The sequence below is a fragment of the Arachis hypogaea genome, chromosome 6 (genome assembly GCF_003086295.3).
Source record: "Arachis hypogaea cultivar Tifrunner chromosome 6, arahy.Tifrunner.gnm2.J5K5, whole genome shotgun sequence".
NCBI lineage: Eukaryota > Viridiplantae > Streptophyta > Magnoliopsida > Fabales > Fabaceae > Arachis > Arachis hypogaea.
The window spans coordinates 56,609,417-56,634,270 of record NC_092041.1 but is presented as its reverse complement, the minus strand read 5'-3'; the positions used below and the strand labels follow the sequence as shown (position 1 = coordinate 56,634,270).

The following is a 24,854-nucleotide window of genomic DNA, read 5'->3' as shown; positions in this document are numbered from 1 at the left end:
ATGGATTCGGCTATATGGGTGGGATTGGGTGGGAAGAGAAGTTGAATTGTAAAGGTAGGTGGGGTGTATGGGGAAGAGTGGATAGATGTAGGTGGTGAATGTAAAACAGAAGGGATGACCATGAATGGAAAGAGAGAGGGCGAGGTAGGTGGGGATCCTGTGAGGTCCACAGATCCTGAGGTGTCAAGGAATTCCATCCCTGCACCAAATAGGCATGTAAAATGCCTTGGCACACCATTCTGGCGTTTAAACGCCCATTGGTGCACATTCTGGGCGTTCAACGCCCATGTAAAGCATGTTTCTGGCGTTGAACGCCAGTTTCATGCTTGTTACTGGCGTTCAGCGCCAGTTTTTCCTTTCTGGGCACATTCCTGGCGTTCAGCGCCAGAATGTTGCTTGTTTCTGGCGTTCAGCGCCAGAATGATGCTCTGTTCTGACGTTGAACGCCAGCCAGATGCATCTTACTGGCGTTGAACGCCAGCCTGTGCGTCCTCCAGGGTGAAAATTTCTTCTTCTGCTGTTTTTGATTCTGTTTTTAATTTTTATGATTTTTTCATGACTCCTCATGATCATGTACCTAATAAAACACAAAATAACAATAAAATAGAATAAAATAAAAGTTAGATAAATAAAATTGGGTTGCCTCCCAACAAGCGCTTCTTTAATGTCAATAGCTTGACAGTGGCTCTCATGGAGCCACAAGGTGATCAGGTCAATGTTGTATAGTCCCAACACCAAACTTAGAGTTTGGATATGGGGTCTTAACACCAAACTTAGAGTTTGGTTGTGGCCTTACAACACCAAACTTAGAGTTTGACTGTAGGGGCTCTTCTTGACTCTGAACTGAGAGAAGTTCTTCATGCTTACTCTCTTTTGTCACAAAGGGATGGCCATGTGCCTTAAACACAAGGTAGTCCTCGTTCAATTGAAGGACTAATTCACCTCTGTTGACATCTATCACAGCTCCTGCTATGGCTAGGAAAGGTCTTCCAAGGATGATGCAATCATCCTCTTCTTTCCTAGTGTCTAAGATTATGAAATCAGCAGGGATGTAAAGGCCTTCAACCTTTACTAACACGTCCTCTACTATTCCATAAGCTTGTCTCAATGACTTGTCTGCCAATTGTAATGAGAACAAGGCAGGTTGTACCTCAATGATCCCCAGCTTCTCCATTACAGAGAGTGGCATAAGATTTATCCCTGACCCCAGATCACACAGAGCTTTTTCAAAGATCATGGTGCCTATGGTACAAGGTATTAAGAACTTGCCAGGATCTTGTTTCTTTTGAGGTAGAGTTTTCTGAATCCAAGTATCTAGTTCACTAATGAGCAAGGGAGGTTCACTTTCCCAAGTCTCATTACCAGACAACTTGGCATTCAGCTTCATGATAGCTCCTAAGTATTGAGCAATTTGCTCTCCAGTCACATCTTCATCCTCTTCAGAGGAAGAATAGTCTTCAGAGCTCATGAATGGCAGAAGGAGATTTAATGGAATCTCTATGGTCTCTATATGAGCCTCAGATTCCTTTGGATCCTTAATAGGAAACTCCTTCTTGCTTGAGGGACGTCCCAGGAGGTCTTCCTCACTAGGATTTTTGTCCCCCTCCTCCCTTGTGCATTCGGCCATATTGATCACATCAATGGCCTTGCACTCTCCTTTTGGATTTTCTTCTGTATTGCTTGGGAGAATACTGGGAGGAGTTTCAATAACTTTCTTACTCAGCTGGCCCACTTGTGCCTCCAGATTTCTGATGGAGGATCTTGTTTCATTCACGAAACTGAAAGTGGCCTTTGACAGATCAGAGACTAGATTAGCTAAATTAGAAGTGTTTTGTTCAGAATTCTCTGTCTGTTGCTGAGAAGATGATGGATATGGCTTGCTATTGCTTAGCCTATTGCGTCCACCATTGTTAAAGCCTTGTTGAGGCATCTGTTGATCCTTCCAGGAGAAATTTGGATGATTTCTCCATGATGGGTTATAGGTGTTTCCATATGGTTCACCCATGTAATTAACCTCTGCCATGGCAGGGTTCTCAGGATCATAAGCTTCTTCAGAAGCTGCCTCTCTAGTACTGTTGGATGCATGTTGCAATCCATTCAGATTTTGAGAGATCATGTTGACCTGTTGAGTCAACACTTTGTTCTGAGCCAATATGGCATTCAGAGCATCAATTTCAAGAACTCCTTTCTTCTGAGGTACCCCATTATTCACGGAATTCCTCTCAGAGGTATACATGAACTGGTTGTTTGCAACCATGTCAATGAGTTATTGAGACTCTTTAGGCGTTTTCTTCAGGTGAATAGATCCACCTGCAGAATGGTCCAATGACATTTTCGAAAATTCAGAGAGACCATAATAGAATATATCTAATAGTGTCCATTCTGAAAACATGTCAGATGGACATCTTTTGGTCAGCTGCTTGTATCTTTCCCAAGCTTCATAGAAGGATTCACCATCTTTTTGTTTGAAGGTTTGAACATCTACTCTTAGCTTGCTTAGCTTTTGAGGAGGAAAGAATTTATCTAAGAAGGCAGTGACCAGCTTATCCCAGGAGTCCAGGCTATCCTTAGGTTGTGAATCCAACCATATTCTAGCTTTGTCTCTTACAGAAAAAGGGAAAAGCATGAGTCTGTAAACTTCAGGATCAACTCCATTTGTCTTTACAGTCTCACAGATCTGCAAGAACTCAGTTAAAAACTGATAAGGATCTTCAGATGGAAGTCCATAAAACTTACAGTTTTGTTGCATTAAGGCAACTAGCTGAGGTTTCAGCTCAAAGTTATTGGCTCCAATGTCAGGAATGGAGATGCTTCTTCCATCAAACTTGGATGTTGGCTTTGTGAAGTCACCAAGCATTCTCCGTGCATTATTATTATTTTCGGCTGCCATCTCCTTCTCTTGTTTGAAAATTTCTGAAAGGTTACCTTTAGAATAATTTAATTTAGCTTCTCTTAATTTCCTCTTCAGAGTCCTTTCAGGTTCTGGATCAATTTCAACAAGAGTGCCTTTTTCCCTGTTCCTGTTCATATGAAAGAGAAGAAAACAAGAAAAGGAAGAGGAATCCTCTATGTCACAGTATAGAGATTCCTTTATGTTAGTAGAAGAAGAAGGGGGTAGAAGAATCCAAACACAAGGGATATAAGAAGTTCGGATTCTTAGATGAAGAGAGGTGAAGAGAAGTGTTAGTAAATAAATAATTAAATAGAAGAAGAAAAGAGAGGGAAATTTCGAAAATAGTTTTGAAAAAGTGGTTAGGTGGTTTTGAAAAAGAAAAGAAACAAACACAAAGTCAAATAATTAGTTGAAAAAGATATTAAAATCAAATTTTAAAAAGATAAGAAGATAAGAGGTTAGATAAGATATTTGAAATCAAAATTTTGAAAAGATAGAATTTTTGAAAAAGATAAGATAAAAGATAAAAAGATTTAATTTTTAATTTTAACTTAGGTAACAAGAAACTACAAGATAAGATTCTAGAACTTAAAGATTGAACCTTTCTTAACAAGAAAGTAACAAACTTCAAATTTTTGAACCAATCACATTAATTGTTGGCTAATTTTCGAAAATTAGATGAAAAGATAAGAAAAAGATTTTGAAAAGATAAGATTTTAAAAATTGAAATTTTGACTTGACTTGTAAGAAACAACTAATTTTAAAAATTTTTGACCAAGTCAACCCAAAATTTCGAAAATTTGGAGGAAAATAAGGAAAAGATATTTTTTTTGATTTTTGAATTTTTAATGAAAAACACAAAAATGACCCAAAACATGAAAATTTTGGATCAAAACACAAGATGCATGCAAGAACACTATGAATGTCAAGATGAACACCAAGAACACTTTGAAGATCATGATGAATATCAAGAACATAATTTTGAAAAAAATTTTTGATGCAAGGAAAACATGCAAGACACCAAACTTAGAAATCTTTAATGCATGGAAAATATGAAGGCAAAAGTGCACATGAAAAACAAGAAAAGACACAAAACAAGAAAACATCAAGATCAAACAAGAAGACTTATCAAGAACAACTTGAAGATCATGAAGAACACTATGAATGCATGGAATTTTCGAAAAAATGCAAGAAAAATTTTAAAAGCATGCAATTGACACCAAACTTAAAAATTAACACAAAACTCAAACAAGAAACACAAAATATTTTTGATTTTTATGATTTTATGATTTTTTTGTATTTTTATTTTATTTTTTTCGAAAATATTCTTTGAAAAAAAACGAAAATTAAAAAAATTTTTTGAAAACTTTTTGAAAAGAAAATTACCTAATCTGAGCAACAAGATGAACCGTCAGTTGTCCATACTCAACAATCCCCGGCAACGGCGCCAAAAACTTGGTGGACGAAATTGTGATCAACAATGATGGCTCTTTAGCATGTGCATAAAAACATTAACTCAGCACTTTCTTTCCACAATCTCGTTCAACTAACCAGTAAGTGTACTGGGTCGTCCAAGTAATACCCTACGTGAGTAAGGGTCGATCCCACAGAGATTGTTGGTATGAAGCAAGCTATGATCATCTTGTAAATCCCAGTCAGGAGGATAAAATTATGGAATTTAGAAAATCAAATATAATTAATAAAAATAAACAGAAAATAAAATAGGATAGAGATACTTATGTAAATCAATAGTGGAATTTCAGATAGGCGTATGGAGATGCTGTGCTCCTCTTGAATCTCTACTTTCTTATTATATTCATCCAATCCTTCTTACTCCTTTCCATGGCAAGCTGTATGTAGGGCATCACCATTGTCAATGGCTACATCCCATCCTCTCAGTGAAAATGGTCCTATGCTCTGTCACAGCACGGCTAATCATCTGTCGGTTCTCAATCAGGTTGGAATAGAATCCCTTGATTCTTTTGCGTTTGTCATCACGCCCAGCCTTCAGGAGTTTGAAGCTCGTCACAGTCATTCAATCCCAGAATCCTACTCGGAATACCATAGACAAGGTTTAGACTTTCCGGATTCTCATGAATGCCGCCATCTATCTAGCTTATACCACGAAGATTCTGTTGGGGAATCTAAGAGATATGCGCCCGGCCTAGAGTAGAACGAAAGTGGTTGTCAATCACGCGCGTTCATAGGTGAGAATGATGATGAGTGTCACAGATCATCACATTCATCAAAGTGTAGTGCAACGTATATCTTGGAATAAGAATAAAAGAGAATTGAATAGAAAGTAATAGTAATTGTACTGAAACTTGAGGTACAGCAGAGCTCCACACCCTTAATCTATGGTGTGTAGAAACTCCACCGTTGAAAATACATAAGTGAAAGGTTCAGGCATGGCAGAATGGCCAGCCCCCAAAATGTGATCACAGGATTCAAAATACAATCCAGGATGATAATATGATAGTAAAAAGTTCTATTTATAATAAACTAGCTCCTAGGGTTTACATGAGTAAGTAATTGATGCATAAATCCACTTCCGGGGCCCACTTGGTGTATGTTTGGGCTGAACTTGATCTATCCACGAGCTGAGGCTTCTCTTGGAGTTGAACTCCAAGTTATAACGTGTTTTGGGTGTTCAACTCCGGATCATGACGTTTTTCTGGCGTTTAACTCTAGACAGCAGCATGTACTTGGCGTTCAACGCCAAGTTACGTCGTCAATTTCCGAATAAAGTATGAACTATTATATATTGCGGGAAATCTCTGGATGTCTACTTTCCAACGTCGTTGAGAGCGCGCCAATTGGAGTTCTATAGCTCCAGAAAATCCATTTCGAGTGCAGGGAGGTCAGATTCCAACAGCATCAGCAGTCCTTTTGTCAGCCTTTTTCAGAGTTTTGCTCAAGTCCCTCAATTTCAGCCAGAAATTACCTGAAATCACAGAAAAACACACAAACTCATAGTAAAGTCCAGAAATGTGAATTTAACATAAAAACTAATGAAAACATCCCTAAAAGTAGCTTGAATGTACTAAAAACTACCTAAAAACAATGCCAAAAAGCTTATAAATTATCCGCTCATCATTGTCCAAACTCGAACAATCCCCGGCAACAGCACCAAAAACATGGTGCACGGAATTGTGATCACGCTTTTCACAACTCCGGTACAATTAACCAGCAAGTGCACTAGGTCGTCCAAGTAATACCTTACGTGAGTAAGGGTCGATCCCACGGAGATTGCCGGCTTGAAGCAAGCTATGGTTATCCTGTAACTCTTAGTCTGGAGATTAGTGATAAAATTGATTTTGTTTATGAAAAGTAAAAAACATGAAATGAATGATACTTGTGATTTAGTAATGAGGAACAGGTTGAGGTTCCGGAGATGCTCTGTCGTCTGAATCTTTGCTTTCCTACTATCTTCTTCTCTAAACACGCATGGCTTCCTTCCATGGCAAGCTGTATGTTGGTGGATTACCGTTGTCAATGGCTACCATCCATCCTCTCAGTGAAAATGGTCCAGGTACGATTTCTGTACGGCTAATCAACTGTCGGATCTCTCATCTCGGATGAAAAATACCAGGCACAGCTACCGCACGGCTAATCATCTGTCGATTCTCACTTGTGTCGAAATAGGATCTCTCTATCTTTTTGACACTGTCACTGCGCCCAACATTCGTGAGTTTGAAGCTCGTCACAATCATCCTGTCCCAGATCCTACTCGGAATACCACAGACAAGGTTTAGACTTTCCGAATCTCAGAAATGCTGCCAATTGGTTCTAGCCTTTACCAGGAAGGTTCTGATCTCAAGAGTTTGAATGCTCTGTTGTCAGGAGATGCAAGTCAAACTCGTGGATTAGAAACCCAAGAGATACGCACTCAAGCTGTTGCCCAATGACTACATTGAGCTCAAATAGAATGGAAGTGGTTCTCAAGCACGTGTTCATAAATTTAGGAATGATGATGAGTGTCATGGATCATCACATTCTTTATATTGAAGTACAAGTGAGTATCTTAGAACAGAACTAAGTGTGATTGAATAGAAAACAATAGTAATTGTATTAATCCATTAAAACACAGCAGAGCTCCTCACCACAACCTATAGGGTTTAGAGACTCATGTCATAGAAGATACAATATGAGATGTAAAATGTCATGAGTTCTAAAATGAATCTCTAAAAGTAGTTTTTATACTAAACTAGTAACCTAGGTTTACAGAAATTGAGTAACTAAGTGCAGATAGTGCAGAAATCCAATTCTGGAGCCCACTTGGTGAGTGTTTGGGCTGAGCTTTGAAGCTTTCACGTGCATAGGCCATTCTTGGAGTTAAACGCCAGCTTGGGTGCCAGTTTGGGCATTTAACTACAGCTTTGGTGCTAGTTCCGGTGTTTTACGCAGAAAAGGGTCTCTGGTTGGTGTTTAACGCTAGTTTGGGCCATCAAATCTCGGGCAAAGTATGAACTGTTATAAAGCCCAAGATGTTAGCTTTCCAGCCCAATTGAGAACGCGCCAATTGGACTTCTGTAGCTCTAGAAAAACACATTTGAGTGCAGGGAGGTCAGAATCCAACAGCATCTGCAGTCCTTTCTTAGCCTCTGAATCAGATTTTTGCTCAGGTCCCTCAATTTCAGCCAGAAAATACCTGAAATTATAGAAAAACACACAAACTCATAGTAAAGTCCAGAAATGTGATTTTTGCATAAAAACTAATAAAAATATAATAAAAAGTAACTAAAACATACTAAAATCTACCTAAAAATGATGCCAAAAAGCGTATAAATTATCCGCTCATCAAGGCCCGTTAGGGAATACAGTAGAAGTGAAAACGCTGTTCCACAAAGCATTGTGTGTTCTCGTCTCCATCCTGAGGCAAGGATCTGGCAGCAGATTGAGAAAGCATTACCGTCGGTTAGGAATTTCGCACAAATAATTCCGTTGATAGTATAGTTCCCAACCAATAAATAATAGTCAATCAAAGTTTTAGTATTGGTTGTGTCACATATACAAACCCCAATAAGAATTAACTGAAGTATTCAAACATCGGGTCGTCTCACAAGGAATTGTAATAAAGTGATTAATTATTGGCTATGAAGGAACAAGGGTGTTTGATTTGTAATTGGCTAGAAAATATAAAAGCAAGAAAGTAAATAACAAGAACTAATAAAAGAAAGGAAAAGAACTCTTGGCTAAGACATGGAAATTGAGATCACCATTCTTGTCTACAAACTATGTATTGACAATTATGAGGGACAAACCCATTAAGTCTACTTCTATGCTTGAAGTACGTATAATGTCTACCTCAACGCTTGAAGTACGTCAAATAGGCTTGATCAACATCAATCCATAAGTCCTAACCTAGATACTAATTGACTTAGTAGTAGGCTAGTGTTAATGATTATCAAATTGACCACATAGGGTTCTCAAATCACCAATTGAATGAGACCCAATGACTCAAGGTCACTCAATTCTCTTAGCCTAGGCCAAGAGTAAAGAAAACTACTCTAAAACTAGTGAAAATATTTTATCAAACACCTAGAGTGAAATAAAAGTAAACACCACAAAATGCAAGAATTAGTGAAACCCATAACTAACATAAGCAAAAAATCAATAATAACAATGAAGATAAACATAAAAGGGCATGGAAACATAAAATTGCATTAAAGAAAATAGAAATCCAACAAGAGTGCATGAGCATAAAAGCAGCAAAACAAAGAGAATAACAAGTAAAACTAGAAGAACAAAGATGTAATACGAGAAATTAAAAAGGAAAACTAAATTAAAACAAGAATTAAAAGTTGGATCTAAGAAAATTTAACCTAAACTACCCTAAATTCTAGAGAAAAGGGAGAACTTTTCTCTCTAGAATTCTAACCTACAACATGGTGAAAACTATACTATGACTTCTCCCCCCATTCCCTTGCAATCCTTGGGTACAAAAGCATTAGAAATGAGTTGGATTAGGGCCTCTTTGAGCTTAAAAATCGCCCCTAGCGTTTTGCCTTTAAGTGAGTCACGTGACCAACATCACGCATGCGCGTGGATGACACGTGCGCATCGCTTGATGATTCTCTGGTCACGCGTGCGTGTGGGTGACGCGTGCACATCGCTGGCGAATCTCTTTCTCACGCGTACGCGTAGGTGACGCGTGCGCGTGGCCTTATGTTGAGAAAATCTCCATTTCTTCATGAATTCTCCATTTTTGCTTGCTTTTTCTTCATTCCTTCAACCCAATCTTTGCATTCTAATCATGAAATCACTTAACAAACATATCAAGGCATCGAGTGGAATTAAAGTGAATTAAAATTAGCAATTTAAAGGCCTAAAAAGCATGTTTTTACTCTTAAGAACAAATTAGGAGAAATTCACAAAACCATGCTATTTCATTGAATAAATGTGAGAAAAGTTGGTAAAATCCCCTAAATTCAACACCAGATAAATCACAAAATTGGGGTTTATCACAGATCATCGCCGATAACATCTTGCCGAGCACACATGCTACACACATTCGGGTCCGTGTGGCAGTACTACTTTGGGCCATTCTGGAGGAAAAGAAGATCTATGTTCTTCCCTTTATCAGAGAGTCGATGTAGAAGGTGAACCAACAGCAGAAGTATAACATTCCCTTCCCATCGATGATCACCAGATTAGCCACCTTATATGTGGTAGAGAGACGACCGACAGACCGGACGTCTGTCTATATCAGCACCCACCCATATCTGCCATACGAAGAGTATGATGGACCACCACAGAAGAAGAGGAAGACTACAGAGCCACCATCATCATCAGCACCTCCAGCACCTTCAGAACCTTCCGCACCTGCACCTATACCTTGGACCCCTTATAAGTTGGCCCAGGATATCCTTCAAGCACTACACTGACAGGAGCACCGCAATGAGTGTCGGTTTTAGTGGTTAGCAACGAAGCTAGATAGTTGCATTGAATAAATGTTGCACCCCTTAGTCTTATCCTTCTTGATGTATAGCATGAGGACATGCTATTGTTTAAGTGTGGGGTTAAGATGAATCCACATTTTATGGTATTTATTTTCTTTAATTTGGTGGATTTTATCAACTTATTGGTGTGCGAATTAGGATTTCGCATAGCTTAACCGGTAAGTGCACCGGGTCATCCAAGTAATACCTCAGGTAAGTGAGAGTCGATCCCACGAGGATTGCTAAACTGAGAAACAATGGCTATCTAGTTGGACTTAGTTAGGCAAATAGAAAAGGGGTTTTGATGGTTGAAAGCATAAAACAATAAATAAGAAAACAAAGAAAGCAATTAAATGGTTTGGTGTGAAAGCACAATGAGAAAACAGTTAAGGCTTCGGAGATGTTTATCTTTCCGAATTAAAATTTTTTACCAACTATTTTAACAATGAATGATTTATTCCATGGCAAACTGTAAATGTCTAAACCCTAATCTCTTAGTGATTTAGCCTTCCCTAACCTTCATTAACTACCACTCTCGTGGTCACTTAATTTCGATTAGAGGGTTAAGTTCAAAAACTAGTTTATGGCCACAAAAATCATAATTATCCAAAGCTAATAGGATTATATGTCACATATCCCAATTAGTTCATGTAATTAGTAATTTAAGAGGAATTTTTATTCAAGCTGTAGTTCAAGCATCATAACTCTCTCGAGAATCACAAGAACACAAGTAGAATAAGGGTTATACTCTCGTTCCACCCAAACTCATAAAATTAAGAACGAAAACAATCCTTATAATTGAATCAATACATTAATTAAAATAGAAGAATAATAGTTCTAATTCATAGAAATAAACAGAGCTCCTAACCTTAACCGAGAGGTTTAGTTGCTCATGACTTACAGAGAAAATAGGGTTTTGAAAATGTGCAAAAGGAAGAAGATCCGAGTTCTAAGTGATCTTTTCCCTTTTATTCTAACCTAATTTTATCCAGAAATAAATAAAAATAATAAATCCTAAAACTAAAAGATATTGTTTGTAAATAAAAATTATAAAAAGAAAATAAATAGAACTAATAAATGCTAAATCCACTTGAGAAGCCCAAAGAGGGGTGATTTCGGTCAGCTGCTGGCATTTAATGCCCTTTAACACCAGATTAGGCGTTAAACACCCTTAACGGAGTAATGGCTTGCATGGTTGTATCTTCTGCTAGCATTAAACACCAGCTGGCTGTTTAGCACCCAGGGGGGTTCTATCAGCTTTTCTGTTTTTAGCTCCAAACTATATCAAACTGCTCTGAATCTCACCTGAAATCATAAAGACACTAAAACAACTCAAAGTAGCATCCAAAGGGGATTTTTGCACTAAATTTAAGTAAATCTAAATAAAATCTAACTAAAAATAACTAGAAAATGCTAAGAAAAAGGGTATACGATGCTCACGCATCACATCACCAAACTTAAACTGTTGCTTGTCCTCAAGCAACCAAAAACAATGAAGGACCAAGAGGAGAAAATGTCTGAAATTTGAGTTGTCATTTAAGCTCAGGTCTAGTCACTAAATAGGGCTTATGACACTCTAATTCTGAAAAGGTTCGGTATCTAACTATCCTTTGAAGCTCAGAAACATCAGTATCCTTCAAAACTAGAACTCAGATGATTTTATAGATCCTTTTCTTTAGGCTCTAATTGATTCTTGAATTCAAATTTCTCTTTTTTTCCTCCCAGACAGTGGTGCTCAGATCCTTAGGCATACTCAGTAACAGCAATAGGTCATGAATTTAAGTGTTCAGTCTCAAGGGTTACTTGACTCCTTCACACTACAAGCATATGGTTAGGGAAACCACTCTTTTGAGCTTTAGATCAGTTATGATCCTAATAAGCATTGATGCTCAAAGCCTTGGACCTGTTGATGAGCGAATATTTTATACGCTTTGTAGCATCATTTTCATATAGTTTTTCATTATGTTTTATTTAGGTTTTATTATGTTTTCATAGGTTTTAGTGAAAAATTCACATTTTTTGGATTCTACTTTGAGTTTGTGTGTTTTATGGTGATTTCAGGTATTTTCTAGATGAAATTGAGGAGCTTGAGCAAAAGTTTGATTCAGAGACAGAGAAATGACTGCAGATGCTGTCAGGAGCTTACCTCCGTTCACTCAAAGGAGCTTTTCTTAGAGCTTCATCTTCTGTTACAGTGAGAAACCTAGCAGTGGCTTGATGAGAGGACATGAGTCACTTACAACATGGTGGATTACTGCGGTGGAGGAAGTTAACTTGATGAGAGGACATGAGTTAATCACTTACGGCTGCCGTTGAAGAAATCAGAAAGTTATTGAAGTGGACAGTAAGAAAAGTTAATCCGGAAAGACAAAGCATCTCTGAAAAAGCCTCAACCGTTCTCATACCATTGATTTTCCACCTATCTAGTACGTTTTATTTATTTATTCTGTTTTATGCGTTTTCTGTGACAAACTATAATTTCTATCCACCTAACTAAGATTTGCAAGGTAACCACTGCTTGCTCAAACCAACAATCTCCGTGGGATCGACCCTCACTCACCTGAGGTATTACTTTGACGATCCAGTATACTTACCGGTCTATCTGTGCGAATTCTATGGAGCCAGTTTCGTGCACCATGTTTTTGGCACCGTTGCCGGGGATTATTCGGATTTGACAAACAACCGGATTATCTTGTTGCTTAGATTTGGTACTTTTTACTTTTGTTTTCTTTTCAAAAATTTTTCAAAACCTTTTCTTTTCTTTATTGATCTTGATCTTTTTTTGAGTGTTTTGTTCTTGTTCTTGTTAAAGTTTCGAACTTTCTTGCTTTCTTTTCAAAAAAAATTTTCAAAAATAGTCTTTTGTGTGAGTCTAGTGTTAATTCTTAAGTTTTGTGTCCCTTGTGTGTTTATATTTTCTTTAAACTTTTTGAAAATTTTTCTTAGTGTTCTTTCTTGGTATTCAAGTTGTTCTTGTTTTAATCTTAAAATTTTTAAGTTTGGTGTCTTTTGGTATTTTTCTTTTCTAATTTTCAAAAATTAGTGTCTTTTGATCTAAAAATTTTAAGTTTGGTATCTTTTGGTTGTTTTTCTCTTTCTTCATTAATTCAAAAAATTAAAAAAATATATCTTTTTATCTTTAATTAAATTTTTGAAAATTCCAAAAAAAAAACAATTTTTCAAATTTTAATTTCAAATCATTATATTATCTTATCTTTGTTTCAATTTTCAAATTTCAAATCTTATCTTTCTTTTAAATTTTAAAATTCAAAACATTTTCAAATCACTATCTTATCTTTTTATCTTTCTTTAAATTTAAAAAATCCTTTCTTATCTTATTTCAATTTCAATTTTTAAAACTCAATTTCAAAATTTAAAATTTAAAAATTCAATTTTCAATTTTCAAAATTAAATCTTTTTCAAAAATCCAATTTCAAATCTTATCTTTTCAAATCTTCACCATATCTTATCTTTTCAAATTATTTTTAAATCTTTATCTTATCTTGTTTCAATTTTAAAAATCAAAATCAAATATTTTTCAAAATCTTTTCAAATTCCTATTTTATCTTTTCCAATTTTAAATTTCAAAATTTTAAAATCAATTTTTGTTCAATTCTTCCATCTTATCTTATTTTCAAATCTCTCTTAATTAGTTATTTATTTTTTGAATAGAGCAAATAGCTTTGAGCTGAAGCCTCAGTTAGTCTCTCTAATGAAACAGAATTGTAAATTTCATGGACTTCAACTAGAAGATCCACATCAATTCCTATCTAAATTCTTGTAAATCTACTATATTGTTAGGACCAATGGAGTGGATCCTGAGGTCTACAGACTTATGCTTTTTCCCTTTGCTGTTAAAGACAGAGCAAGGATATAGTTAGATTCATAACCTATACAAAGCTTAGACTCCTAGAAAAAGTTGGTCAATGCTTTCTTGGCCAAGTTCTTTCCACCTCAAAAGATGAGCAAGCTCAGGGTGGAAGTTCAAACTTTTAGACAAAAAAGGGTGAATTCCTCTATGAAGCTTGGGAAAGATACAAGCAACTGATCAGGAGATGTCCTCCTGACATGCTCTCAGAATGGTCTATCCTAGGAATCTTCTATAATAGACTATCAGAGATGTCCAAGATGTCCTTGGACTATTCTGCTGGTGGATCACTCTACTTGAAGAAAATGCCTGAAAAGGCGTAAGAACTCATTGAAATGGTTGTAAACAACCAGTTCATGTACAATTCTGAGAGAAACCCTGTGAACAATAGGGTAGCTCAGAATAAAGGAGTCTTGGAAGTTGACACTTTGAATGCCATATTAGCTCAAAACAAGGTCTTGACCAACAGGTCAATATGATCTCTTAGCATTTGATTGGAATGCAAACTGCAAGTAGTAGCACAAAAGACACCTCCTATGATAGAGATGCCTATGATCCAGATCAACCCATGATGAAAGAGGTGAATTACATGGGAGAACCCCATGGAAATACCTAGAACTCCTCATGGAAGAATCATCCTAACCTCTCATCGAAGGATCAACAGAAGCCTCTGCAAGGCTTTAACAATAATCAAGATGGAAGAACTCAGAATAGTTTCAACAATAGACCACCATTCCCTTATTTTCAGCAAAACATGGAGACTTTTAAGCAAAGCCTTTCTGACTTAGCAACCATAGTCTTTGAACTCTCTAAGACCACTCACAGTTTCATAACAGAAACTAGGTCCTCTATCAGAAATCTGGAGGTACAAATTGGTCAGCTTAGTAAGAGAATCCCTGAGGCCCCTCCTAACACTCTTCCTAGTAACATTGAAGTGAACCCAAGAGAAGAGTGCAAGGCCATCACTGTAGAGGTGGAGGCCAAACCTGAAGGGGATGAGCTGGCATTGAACGCCAGTAAGGAAGGCCTTACTGGGCATTCAACATCCAAGGAAATACTATCAGTGGCATTGAACGTCAGTAAGAAGGTCCTTACTGGGCGTTCAACACCCAAAGAGGCACCATCACTGGCTTTGAATGCCAGTAACAAAGACCTTACTGGGCATTCAACGCCCAAAAAGTCACCATCACTGGCATTGAAGCCAGTAAGGAGGTCCTTATTGGGTGTTCAACGCCCAAGGCAGCACAAAAGCTGGCATTGAATGCTAGTAAATGGATGCAAGCTGAGCATTCAACACCCAAAGAGACATAAGTCCTGGAATTGAACGCTACAATAGGGGTAGTTGGCGACCCTAAGCCCACTGAGAACTCTCCTATTGAAGAACTGGTAGAACCCAAGGTTTATGAGGAATCCATTGAAGTTCCCTTGAATGCTTGGTTGAAGATCATAAAATCTGAAGAGTACTCTTCCTCTGATGAGAAGGAAGAAACTAGGGAGGAGCAAGTTGCTCGGTACCTAGGAATTCTGATGAAGTTGAGTGCCAAGTTGTTTGGCACAGAGACCTTGAAGGAAGAACCTCCAGTGCTCACCAAGGAACTCAATACCTTGGTTCAACAAAAGATATCTCAGAAGAAGTCGAATCCCGGATGCTTCTTAATTCCTTGCACCATAGATACCATGACCTTTGATAAAGCTTTGTGTGACTTAGGGTCAAGCATAAACCTCATGCCTCTCTCTATGATGGAGAGGCTTGGAATCTTTGAGGTACAAGCTGTAAGAATCTCACTAGAGATGGCAGACAAGTTCATGAAAGAGGCTTATGGACTGGTAGAGGATGTCTTGGTGAAGGTTGAAGACCTTTACATCCCTGCTGACTTTATAATCGTAGATACTGGGAAGAAATTGGATGAATCCATCATCCATGAAAGACCATTCCTAGCTATAGCCAAGGCTATGATTGATGTAGACAGAGGAGAACTAGTCCTGCAATTAGATGAGAACTATCTTGTGTTCAAGGTTCATAAATCTCATTCTACCTCAACTGAAGGAAGCACCATTCATAAACATGGAGTGCTTCAACCACTCCTTTCAGTACAGAGCCTGACAGAGCCCCCAGACACCAATTATAAGTTTGGTGTGAGGTAACCATCATCAAGCTCTGAGAGGAATGGCACCAAGAAGGCCTCTCACCTGGCATGAGAGTTGTCTTCACTGACAATCCAGTCATTCCACACACAGTGAACAAGATCTTGTCTCTAGAGCATGTGGAGCTCATCCATGAGAGAACAGGCAAGAAAATCACTGTAGGGGGCAAAATTCTGAGCCCCTATTCATCTCCGTAAGGAGCTAACCATCAAGCTAGTGACATTAAAGAAGCACTTGTTGGGAGGCAACCCAACCATAATTAATGTTATTTATGTTTTTCATTAAGTTATTTCATTTATATCAGTTTAATTTTCATATTTGTTTATGTTTATGATCATGTGCAGTAGTAGAATAGAAATAGAAACAGTCAGAACTGGAAACATAACACCCTGGATCAAGTACCTTACTAGCGTTGAACGCTAGCCAGGGAGCATGAAGCTGGTGTTGAACGCCAGTCAGGGAGCACATTGCTAGCATTGAACGCCAGCAAGGGAGCACACAGCTGGCGTTGAACGCCATCCAGGGCGGGAGATGGGCGTCCAATGCCTACAAGGGGGCAGGGAACTCGAATTCCCTAGCCTTTCATGATCAGTAGGTCCCACAGAATCTTCACCTACCACCACCTTCTTCTCTCTCTTACTTTTATTCTTCCGCACACACTCTTCCCTATAAACCCTAACCCAATCACATCCATATCACTCCCCAAAACTATCATAACTCTCACCAACCACACCCACTTCAAATTCAAAATTTCTCACCCAATTCTCACCTATACATTTGAACCCAACCTATCCCACTCTTATAAATATCCCTTCTTCCAACCCATCATACACACACCATTCATACACTATAGCCCCAATTGGTTGAACTCTTTCTCCCTCCATCTCCTCTATTCTCTTCTTCTTCTACTCTTTTCTTTCTTATTTTGCTCGAAGATGAGCAAAACTTATAAGTTTAGTGTTGGAAAAGCCTTGCTTTTTGCTTTCTATTCACACTTATTGCACCCAAAGTCAGAGAATCCTCTAGATAGAGGAAAGGGAAAGTAATCACTACCACCTCTGAATCTTGGGAGATGAAGAGATTCATCACCAAAGCTCATCAAGACCATTTCTATGAAGTAGTGGCAAAGAAGAGGGTGATTCTTGAAGTCCCCTTTAGGCTAAAAAAGAATGAGAGCCTGGAGATCTGAAGAGAAATCCAGAGGAGAGGTTGGGAAGTTCTAACCAATCCTATCTCAGAAGTTGGGATCTAGATGGTGCAAGAGTTCTATGATAATGCATGGGTTACTAAAAACCATGACACTAGTGTGAACCCACATCCCAAAAATTGGAGAACCATGGTCCGAGGGCGACCCTTGAATTTCAGCCTAGAGAGTGTAAGGTTGGCACTCCACTTGCTAGTAATGTAAGGAGACCCACATCCTTACACTAGAGGAGTGAATTTTTATCAGAGGTTGGACCAAGTCCTTTCGGATATTTGTGTGGAAGTAGCTCAGTGGAAGAGAGATGCTCAAGGCAAGCCTATCCAACTGAAAAGGCTTGACCTCAAGCCTATAGCTAGAGGATGATTGGAATTTATCCAACGCCTCTATCATCCCTACCAGCAATCGGTCAGAAGTGACCATTGACAGAGCCATCATGATTCATTGTATCATAATTGGGAGTGAGGTGGAGGTACATGAGGTAATACCTCAAGAGTTATACAAGAAAGCTGAAAAGCCCTCCACCTTAGCAATGCTGTCATTCCCTCACCTTATCTGTCATTTATGCAATTCAGCTAGAATTGTCATAGAAGGAGACATCCTCATTGAAGAGGACAAGCCCATCACTAGAAGAAGAATGGAGTAAACTAGAAAGACAGCACATGGACCACAGCAAGAGCATGTGGATTTGCCTCAATAAGAAATCCCTGAGATGCCTCAAGGGATGCATTTTCCTCTCCAAGGCTATTGGGACCAATTGTACACTTCTCTAGGAGAATTAAGCTCCAGCATGGATCAGTTGAGAATGGGACATCAAGAGTATTCCACCATCCTCTATGATATAAGAGAAGATCAAAGAGCCATGAGGAAAGAACAAAGAGCCATGAGGGAAGAACAACAGAGGTAGGGGCGTGACATAGAGGAGATCAAGCACTCCATTGGATCCTCCAGAAAGAGTAGTAGCCACTATCACTAAGTTGGATTCGTTCCCTTAATCCCTTGTTGCCTATGTTCTTTTTTTCTATTTTCCATGTATTTTGTCTTATTGTCTATTTCTAGAGCATGATCATCTTTATTTATGCCTTAAAGCTATGAAATATTCTATGCATCTCTCACCTTGCTTAAAAGAAAAATTTTATTTGAAAAAGAAAAGTAAGATACATGAATTTTGAGTTATATATTAAGAATAGTTCAATTATTTGATGTGGTGGCATTGCTTTTATTTTCTGAATACTTGAATAAATAGTGCATATTTGATATTGGAGTTAAGAATGTTGGCTCTTAAAATAATGATGATGAAAGTGAAGTGTTATTGGTGATCGAAAAAATTCAAAAATTGATTTTTGAAGCAAAAAAAAGTAGCAATGATCCAAGGCTTTTAGCATCAATGGTTAGGAGGGCCTAAAAGAAATAAAATCTTAGCCTAAACAGTTCGAAAGAGCTGCTTCCCTAACTATGTAAAGAGTGTGCTTAAGAGCTTTGGACACCACTGGCTGGGGATTCTAGTAAAGTTGAATCACAATCTGAAAGAGTTCACCCATTTAAGTGTCTGTGGCATTTATGTATTCGGTGGTAATACTGGAAAACAAAGCGCTTCGGGTCATGGCCAAGACTCTAAAGAAGCTGTGTTCAAGAATAAAAAAGAACTAAACTAGGAGAGTCAATAATATCATCTAGATTCTAAGTTCCTAAAGATGCCAATCATTCTGAATTTCAATGGAAAGTTAGATGCCAAAACTATTCAGAAGCAAAAAGCTACTAGTCCCGCTCATCTAATTGGAAGTAAGTTTCATTGAGGACTCTAAATTTATTGTATCCTTCTCTTCTTTTTATCCTACTTTGTTTTTGGTTGCTTGAGGACAAGCAACAGTTTAAGTTTAGTGTTTTAATGTTCTCTTCTTTTTTGGTTGATTTTTGCCTTCATTTTTGTATAGTTTTCATTATGTTTTGTTTAAGTTTTATTATGTTTTTATAGGTTTTAGTGCAAAATTCACATTTCGGGATTCTACTTTGAGTTTGTGTATTTTATGGTGATTTCAGGAATTTTTTGGCTGAAATTGAGGAGCTTGAGCAAAAGTCTGATTCAGAGACAGAGAAAGGACTGCAGATGTTATCAGGATCTGACCTCCGTGCACTAAAAGGAGCTTTTTTGGAGCTACAGAAGATCAAATGGTGCACTCTCAATGGCTATAGAAAGCTAACATACAAGGATTTCTAGAAATATATAATAGTCTATACTTTGCTTTGGAAATGAAGACCCAAAACTGGCATTCAACGCCAGCCACCAGCCCCATTCCTGGCGTCCAGCACCCATAGGGAGCAGCTGCCGTTCAACTCCCAAAAGGGAGTCCCAAGCCAGCATTCAACTCCCTTAAGGAGTACTAGCACGTGGGGATAACCTTAGCTCAGCCCAAACACTCACCAAGTGGGCCTGAAAAGTAGATTTTTGCACTACAAGACTAGGTTATCTTATTTCTATAATTCTTAGTTAGTAGATTAGTATATATAGACAAGAGTTCACCCTTGTTAAAAAACTCTTGCCAACTTTTATGTTTTCCATTGTATTTTTTGGTCAGCATGAGTCACTAACCTCCTAAGATTAAGGTTAGGAGCTCTACTGAGCTTCATGGATCAATAATATTACTATTCTCGTCCAATATGTCTCATTCTATTCTCTTATGCATTCTCGTTCTTCATCTTATGAATTGAGGGTGACCCATGACAATCACCCTTGTTCTTCCGTATGAGTCCTGACCCGGATAGAATTGAACCAAAGCTAGAGATTGCATTGCGGATTCCAATAGAGTACTTGGGCAACTTTGGATACGTGACATGAAATCCCGTTGACCATGGGTAAGTGTTGTCTTTGTGGCGCTAAGGCTAGAGTCTGAAAAGTAGCATTCCCTGATCCGAAAGATCTGCCTTGTCTGTAGCACATTGAGTAGGATCATGAAGGGGAGTGGATTGCTTAGAGCTTCATCTTCTGCTACAGTGAGAAACCTAGTGGTGACATGATGAGAGGACATGAGTCACTTGCGACATGGTAGATTGCTATAGTGGAGGAGGTTAACTTGATGAGAGGACATGAGTAAATCATTTACGGCTGCCATTGAAGGAATCAGAAAGTTATTGAAGTGGACAGTAAGAAAAGTTAATTCGGAAAGACAAAGCATCTCTGAAGCCTCAACCATTCTCATACCATTGATTTTCCACCTATCTAGTATGTTTTATTTATTTATTTTGTTTTATGCGTTTCCTCTGACAAACTATAATTTCTATCCACCTAACTAAGATCTGCAAGGTAACCACTGCTTGCTTAAACCAACAATCTCTGTGGGATCGACCTTCACTCACCTGAAGTATTACTTGGACGACCCCGTATACTTGCTAGTCTATCTGTGCGAATTCTGTGGAGCCAATTTCATGCACCACCTGTTCTTTTGATTTTTATTTTCTTTTCAATTCCTTTTTTGCTGTTTGTTTTGCTTCAAGTATCGATCTCTTTCTTATTTCAGAGAAACAATAATACTTCTCTAAGTCCTTGTTCCTCAAAAACCGATATTCTTAACTCCAATATCAAATATGCACAGTTAATTCATACATTCAGAATCGAAGATAATGCCACCACATCAAGTGACTAGAACACGCAAAACATTTATATATAACTCAAAATATCATACATTTTATTATCGCTTTTTCTTTTATGATTTTATTTAAGCTCAGTGAGCAATACATGAGACATCTTCATAAAATACTAGAATAAGGAACTAAACTATAAAGCCAAGAAATCCTACTGGTGATCATGTAACTCAGAATGGAAAATTGAAAATAAAATGGAATGCTGGAGAAAAACAGGAATAAGACAAGGGAGATAAGGGTAAAACTCAACCACCTTAGTTATGGTGGCTGCTGCTCTCTCCGGTGGATCCTTTCTGGCGCGTTAGCTCTTCCAACTCGTGCCCCTGCTTCTTCTGCTCCTTTGTCAGCTTATGAAGGATGGAAGACTGCCTCTTGTGCTCTTGTTTCAACTGATCCATAGTGGATATCATCTGTCCAATGGATACCGCCATCTGAGTTCAGTATTCGCACGGAGGGAGGTCTTGCCCTTGAGGCCATTCAGGCTGCTTCCGCTGAGGAGGGGGAACCGGCTTCTGCAGTGGTGCTTGTCCAAGTTCTTGATTGTACTCCATACTTTTCTTAGTGATTGGCTTGTCCACTATAATAAGCATACCTCTATCAATCTTGATCTTGGCCGCCTCACATAACCGGGAGATAAGATGAGGGAAAGCTAATCTCGAGAGGGTTGAGATCTTTGCTGCGATACTATATATCTCCAAAGGGATCACTTGATGAACTTCCACCTCATTGTCAAGCATAATGCAGTGGATCATCATAGCTCACCTCACATTTTCCTCATACCGGTTGCTAGTGGGGAGGATGGAGCATTGAATAAACTCTAGCCATCCTTTAGCAACTGGCTTGAGATCATTCCTTCTCAGTTGGAATGGCCGACCCTTGGCATCCTTTTTCCATTGTGCTCCAGGGAGACATATGTCTTTGAAGACTTGATCTAACCTTGGATCAGCTTAGACTCTTCTATTGTAGGAGTGAAGGTCATCTCTAGATGGAGGCCACTAAAGCATCTCCCTCACTCTTCCCAAATCAAACTGTAGGGTCTTTCCTCGAACCATGGCGCCAAGTCTTGAACATGGGATGCTCATTCTTGTGCTTGTCCATCATCCACAGATTTTTGTAGAACTCTCTAACCTTTAAAACTCCCGCTTCAGTTACAAGGTTGGCCAGAACTTTCTAGTCCTTGTTTCAAATTTATTCTTGAATTTCTTGATACTCATCAGCTTTCAATTTAAATTTCACTTCCGGTATCATCTTCTTTTTGCTCACAATCTTGTAGTAATTCTCCTCATGAAGCTTGGTATAGAATCGGTGGAGCTCATGTGGAATTGTAGAGGGAGCTTTTTCCTTCCTCTTTCTTGAAGAAGGTTCTCCAACTTTTGGTGCCATAGAGAGTTTCAGGAGAATGAGAAGCGAAGCACCCCAACACCAAACTTAAAACTTTTTTCGTTCTCGAGCAAAGAGAAGAGAGGATAGAAGGGTAGAGAGTGAGGCCAAAGGTGGAAAGAAGAGTAGAATGAAGGGGTGGAGAGAGGTGAGAATTAAGGTGGTATTTATAGGGCTGGGGGAGGGTTAAATTTGGTCATAGGGGGGTTTGGAAAAAGTGGAGTGAATTTGGGTTGATGGAGATATGATATGAAAAGATATGAGTAAGGTATAAGGAGATATGGTATGAAAATAGTTGGGATATAGGTAATAGGTTGGAGGAGAATGAGTAGTATAGAAGGAGAGTGGGGAGAGAATCAAAAGGATTCGATATGAAAAGATATGGTTGGAATTTAAGAGATATGATGTGAATTTGACCCCTTAGTGGCGCTAAACACCCTCCCTGGCGTTTAGCGCCTAAGAGGGGATGGCCTTGCCCCCCCTTTTCTGGCGTGAAACGCCACTGCTGGCATTAAACGCCCGCAACTCTCTTTTTTTCTTTTTTTTTTTACCCTTGGTGACATTAAACGCCCCAAGGGGAACAAAACTTCACACGAGAATGCCCATCTTGGACGTAAAATGCCAAATCTACTTCTTCCCTCATAGCGCTAAACGCCCTCCCTAGCGTTTAATGCCCGCAGCATTGATTCTCCAGAGTGTTATGTTCTTCTGTCTGAGCTCTTCTATCCCTGTTCTGAGTGCTGTATATGATCACAAATGTTATGAAACCTAGAAAAACTATGAAATCAATGAAAAATAAAGTGAAATAAAACCAAATTAAAAACAAAGCTAAAAGAAAACTGAAACAAGCTAAATGATACTTCTGGTTGGGTTGCCTCCCAACAAGCGCTTCTTTTCTATCATTAGCTTGACATTCACATCTTCTATGTCAGCAGGTGGGTGGATCTCTGATGATCAATCTCATCTCCTAGATAGTGTTTCACCCTCTGACCATTGACTATGAATTTGTTATTTGAATTCCTATCTTGAAGTTCCACATGACCATAGGGTGATATTTTAGTGACCATAAAGGGTCCTGACCATCTTGACTTAAGCTTCCGAGGAAAGAGCATGAGCCGAGAATTGAATAGTAAAACCTTCTAGCCACGCTCGAATACTCTTGAAGCTATTTTCCTATAATGCCACTTTTTGTCCCTTTCCTTGTAGAGCTTGGCATTCTCATAGGCAGAGCGCCAAAACTCATGAAGCTCATTTAGCTGGAGCAACCTATTCTCTATTATAGCTTTGGCATCAGAGTTTAGGAACTTTGTTTCCTAGTATGCTCTGTGCTCCATCTACATTGGCAAATTACAAGCCTTACCATAGACCAGCTGGTATAGAGATATTCGAATAGAGGTCTTGAAAGCTGTCCTGTACGCCCAAAGAGCATCATTATGTCTCCTTGTTCAGTCCTTCCTTGTGGTACTCACTGTCTTCTCTAAGATCCTCTTAAGTTCCCTGTTTGAGACCTCAGCCTGTCTACTTGTCTGTGGATGATAGGGGGTTGCAGAAGTGAGTCTAGCTGTTTATTGCAGAAATGGCTGCCTCCATCACTGATCAATGTCCTTGGGACACCAAACCTGCTGAAAATATGTTTCGACAAGAAATTCAGCACGACTCTGGTGTCATTAGTGGATGACGCTATTGCCTTCACCCATTTGGACACATAATCCATTGCCACCATACTACAAGAAAAAAGGCCTATGGCCATGCTTTTTTTGCCACGCTTTAAAAGTGTGGCCAAAAGTGGTCAATGGCCACACTTTTATGAGGGTGGCAATTGAAGAGAGATATGGCCATGTTAATGGCCACGCTTTTATGAGGATGGTAATTGATTAGAGATTTGGCCATGCTTTTTTTGCTACGCTTAAAAAGTGTAGCCATAGAGAGAAACAAGCATGCTTTTAAAGTGTGGTGACAGAGTTTCATTATTGTGTCATTTTAAAAGCGTAGCCGATTCCTACAAGTCTTTTTGGCACGCTTCAAAAGCGTGCCCAAAAGGTTCCAAAGGAAAAGAAAAACATTTCAATGAAGTCCCTTCGAAAAAACCTTGACTTACACAATTGGCACACCCTCTCTCTTCAAAACTTCATCTTTCTCCATCTTCATGGTGCACCGGCCCTATCTCGTTTCTCCCTCTTTCAAAGAACCTAAACCCTTACTCGTTCAGATGGCAGCGGTTAACCCTCTCTTCATTATCCTTCACCCTAAACACTGACGATTAACCCTCTCTTCAGCACTCCAAACAACATCGAAAAACTCTAGCACTCCGCGAAGAACCACAACACTCTGCAAAGAACATCACCGACGCTCACAATGCCTTCTAGTACTTGGCATCATGTAAAAGCTTTCTAACTTGTTGCTTAGTGTACTCCTTGGGAATGAACCTCATGGCCTTATAGTTTGCAATGTCTTAAACCATGGGGCCCTCTGAATCATAAAGAGGTACTCATCTGGAAAGGTCTCAGTCACAACAGTAGGGGTGGCATCCCTTCCTCAAGTTCAATCCTAGACAGATGGTCTGCTACTTGATTTTTTGATCCTTTTCTGTCTTTAATTTCAATGTGAAATTCCTGAAGAAGTAGTACCCACCTGAATAATCTTGGTTTAGAATCTTGTTTGGTTAGAAGGTACTTAAGAGCATCATAGTCAGTATAAACAATAACATTGGAAGCAATTAAATAGGAGCTAAACTTATCAATTGCATAGAGAACAGCTAGTAATTCCTTCACTATAGTGGTGTAATTC

General features: G+C 38.7%; 1 non-coding gene across 1 annotated transcript; it reads left to right on the top strand.

Annotated features, from left to right (window-relative positions):
• The first annotated feature begins 2,390 nt into the window (after positions 1 to 2,390).
• On the top strand, positions 2,391 to 2,494 carry LOC112700221 (small nucleolar RNA R71). The gene has a single exon (XR_003153134.1). It is a non-coding gene; the product is annotated as a small nucleolar RNA R71 (small nucleolar RNA).
• Positions 2,495 to 24,854: the final 22,360 nt, after the last annotated feature.